The 4,446-nt window shown below is 37.6% G+C and overlaps 1 pseudogene; it reads right to left on the reverse strand.

Moving 5' to 3' along the window:
- Window positions 1-800: 800 nt before the first annotated feature.
- On the reverse strand, window positions 801-3,789 carry LOC149540441 (nuclear pore complex protein NUP98A-like; annotated as a pseudogene).
- Between the last annotated feature and the right edge of the window lie 657 nt (window positions 3,790-4,446).

Genomic DNA, 4,446 nt, shown 5'->3' on the forward strand with positions numbered 1-4,446 from the left:
TATTTGTTCTACGTGGATCGAATTCTCTTTCAAGCGTTTGCTCTTTGCTTCTACATTATTTTATGCTAGCTTAAATATATTCTGATCTGTTTGGGGCTTCTATGTCCACATTTTAGATTTCTGATCTACATATTTAAAATGTATTTAGGTCTACCCTTCTTCCATTGCTGTCTTCAAGAACGGTAAATGGATTCTACATCGGTTTAAGAAAAAATTATAACATGAACAATAAAATCTCGAACTTTGAACTGCCTAATTTTTTTGTCCCAAAGTTCGCAATTACTAATATCTAAGAACAGATTATAGTCAATAAACCAGTCTACATGGGAACAACAATCTTAAAACAAGCATACAATCTTCAAAATGCACCTTTATTCAATGTGGGGAATTCCCACTAAGTTTATTTTTCTACAACATATAATGATGAATGTGAGAAAGGAGAAAGGAGAAAGAAATCTTTCCATTGCCAGTGGTGTAAACGATCCTAAAAATTTGAGCAAGGGTTTTTGCATAGGCCACTGATCAGAAATTAGTCTCTAGCTCAGAATAATGTGATTGAAACTGCTATCATCATTAAGCTTTGGCGGTACTCGAGAGAGATGCATTTACTAACTCCTAGGTGATCCAAAAGCCATTCTTACAGACTACAGACATTTATATTAAACAATATAGGAATGGCAACAAAAACCTAATATGTGGATTCTTGCTCCAGATCCCTTGTAATCCTCAATAGTTGAGATTGTTCACTACTTGCTCTATAGAAAGTTCATCATTTTCCTTCACCTCAGCATTGTACGACATCAATTCCATCTCTTGCTCTTAAAATATTCCACTGAGAATTTTCTCAACTTTTTCCACATCTTCTGAAACCCAGAGTCATCAAAACCGTGCTTAAATTCTTCACCCATGTCTTCAGTTTTTCTTTTCAACCTTCTCTCAAATTTGTCTACTTCCACAACCTTCTCATAATGCTGATCAAAATTTTGAACATTTAATAAGGTCATCTCTGCCGGTTTAGTAAGGCCCTGTTCTGGAGTTTGTATTTTCCCTTCATCAATACCGTGCTCACTGAAATGTTTCACGCGGAATTTCAATTCTCCTTTAATAGCATTGTATGATATATATTCTGCCCCTTTCTTTTCAGTTTTCCTTTTAAGCTTTTTCACAAATTTGTCCATTTCACCTCCCTCTATACAATGCTGACCTGTCTTGTCATCAACATGTTTAACATTTAACAAGGTTATCTCTGCCGGTTTATTAAGGCCCTACCCTGGAGGTGGTATTTTACTTTCATCTGTATATACAAGAACCCCACACTTGTTAAATTGAATTATACTCTCTAAATCTAGCTGCCTAACATCAGTTTCTCCATAAAACTTAATAAACCCATAGCCTTTCCTTCCAACAAAAAAGTCCTTAACACTGTTGCAATAGCCTGGTAAAGCACGTTCTTTTGCTGCTAGTTCTTGTATCATTGGTTTGGTATAGTACTCAGGATGTCGAAGTTTGGGCATCAGTGTTTCAATATTTACAGTTACACCATGATCATAGTCAGTAGCAATTTTGCCAGCTCTATGGCCCGAGAATGATATATAATCACGTCCTCTGTCATCTTTTTCCTGGTTAGAACCACTCTGTCTGGAAGACAATTTTACAGAATCATCAACTAGCCTTGGGGACAGAAAATTGTCTTGAATTTCTGCATAATTCACACTGTCAGGCCAATTTTCTTTGGCATCTGGAAAACAACAAATCTGAAATACTGAAAAAACCTCAATATAAAAATTCCTTTGCATCTAATTACAAAAAGTTGTGAAATTATATCCTAAGATTACTTAAGCAAATAAGGCTAGAAAAGTTACTTCGAAGTTTCTCTGCAAATGCATCAGTTTCAATTGACTGTTCCCCATTGCCATCTTTTCCCACTGTTCTCGAAAATACAAACGAAATGCATTAGATAGTAATTCAAGTACCCTGAACTAATCCAGGGAGAATCTTCTAATTCCAAAACAAAGAGGGTGAAAAGGGGGCTAACCATGATCAGTAATAGGCACAACCACTTCCTTCAATTTCACAGTTGGTTTGAGCGCCATAGAGGAGTAAGACTGCTTAGGTTGTCAAATAAATAGTGCCCTTGGATTTTCCCTAGGAATGGACAACATGTCATCTGCCTTTGGATTGCTTGTTGCATCTTCACCATAAGTAAAAAATGAGACCTGTGTTGCAGCAACAGAAAAACAAGAAAAGGTTAAATTTAATTTTCAGAAACAAATTCTATGATCAAACGGTAGACTAAAAGTATTTGTAATTCAAATTTATTTACTTTGCGATCATTCTTTGCACGATTATATCTTTGTGATTGCACGGGGATCCTTGATCTTGGAGCTATATGTGGTGTAGGTAATGTTGTCCTTACTCGAGTAGGTTTTTCATAAACCTACATACAAAATCATTTAGCTGTGCATTGACTAATCAAATTAAAATAGGTATATGCAACAACTCTATTGAAATCATTGGTTCCATGCTTACCGGCATGCTAGATATTCCATATTGAATAGATGAGGTAGATCTTACACTCCGGCCAATAGACAAATGAGGCAATGGTGGGAGAGCTCCAAAAGGGTAGCTTACTGGCTCTGGTAGTGTAGCTATCATGCTCTGTTGAGCACTATCACAGAAGTAGATGGGAAGAGGAAACAGAGTGCCTCCAAATGCTGGAGCTGATTCTTCTCCAAAAGCAGGAGTCGATGCTGCTCCCATGTGGGTAGCGCCAAATATTGAACTCAATGGTTGCTGGGACTGCTCAAGGGCTGGTGGAGTCTGGCCAAAATCAGGTGTAGAAGAAGATTGGAATTGTCCAGCAGGCTGACTGTTTCCACATAGGGCACTTGATCCAAATGCAGTATGTGTAGAAGAAGATTGGAACAATTCAGCAGGCTGATTGTCTCCAAATGGGGTATTTGATCCTATTGTACCAGGTGTAGAAGATGAAGATTGGAACAGCTCAGTAGGCTGACTGTTTCCAAATGGGTTGCTTGATCCAAAAGCAACAGATGTAGAAGAAGAAGATTGGAACAGTTCGGCATGCTGGCTGCTTCCAAATGGGACACTTGATCCAAATGGGAGAGGTGAAGAAGATGATTGGAATAGCTCAGTAGGCTGATTGTTTCCAAATGATATACTTGATCCAAATGTGGGACTTGTCCCTAATAATGGAGTTGAACCAAATAAAGATCCATCATTTTTAGAAGGTTGATCAAAATGGGTAGCACCAAATGCCAGAGTGCTCGATTTATCAAATAAAGAGGCTGAAGATTCCTCAAGGAAGGCTAGGTTTGTACATGATCCAGGTACACCAGCTGAAGTAAATGTTGGTGTGGATTGTTCAAATGTTGGTGTGGGTTGGGCAAATGCTTGTTGGGGCTGGTCATAGGAGCTAACTGGTGTTGGCTGAGGAAAATCACCATCTACAAGTTGTTGACATTCAATATTTGGCCCACCTGCAATATACAACCGATTAGTCTTAGAGCAGCATTTTGCATAGCCAATGCTAAATAATAACAACAATAATCAGACTTATTCATGCATACCTTTGTCACCCAATTCATAGTCCTCCCATCTTAGCAACTCGTGACTCTTCTGCATGTATTTTGGCATAGCTAATATAGAATGCATATCTAACAATGTAGGGCTACCCTTGTGAATCTCCATCAAATTACTAATAGTGTATGGTGTAACTCTGCTACCTAGACCATGGCCGCCAATTGCACCTCCACCTAGGTTCCCCATTTTTATAGTTACTCCTAAATAATAAATAATGTGAGAGCAGTGTGACAAATGTGTAGAGGCTAATAGCAGGCACCAAATTAATAGAGAATATGAATATTAATAGATGTTGCATATCCAATTTATCGGATAAAAGAAAATGTTTACATACGTGAAACATTCAGAGATCAGCAAATTGAGAAAATCAAAAGTGGATTGAGAAATTGTTAGAGTGGTGCCAATCTAAATTGAGGACAACTTGAACTTTCTAATTTAGATTGAACAAAAATATTACAAGCTTTGCAAAGTTAAAAGAAACATACCACCAGATGTACAAGAATTCGAACTAATGGCAGGGGCAGACGATGCATCAAAAGAACTTGCTCCAAAAATGTTGTTGGAGTTGCCTTCTGCACTTCCAGACTGCGGAGCAAAAGGACTTGTGCTCTCAGAAGGCATTGCTGCAGAAGCATTAAATGCTGTTCATAAAAAAACTTATCAATGGAAAGATATACTTATCAATGGCTATTTCACAAAATTTCTGATTCCTGCTACAGATGAAGCATTTGGTATAAAAATAAAATCACTACAAGCACATTTGCTATTGCCTATAACCCATCCAAATAAATTTTTGACACATCGTGAATGATTCGAAACCCAAAATAACTAAACAACCATATC

This window comes from Cupressus sempervirens, chromosome 9 (assembly GCF_028749045.1).
Source record: "Cupressus sempervirens isolate cs-2001-9-10 chromosome 9, ASM2874904v1, whole genome shotgun sequence".
NCBI lineage: Eukaryota > Viridiplantae > Streptophyta > Pinopsida > Cupressales > Cupressaceae > Cupressus > Cupressus sempervirens.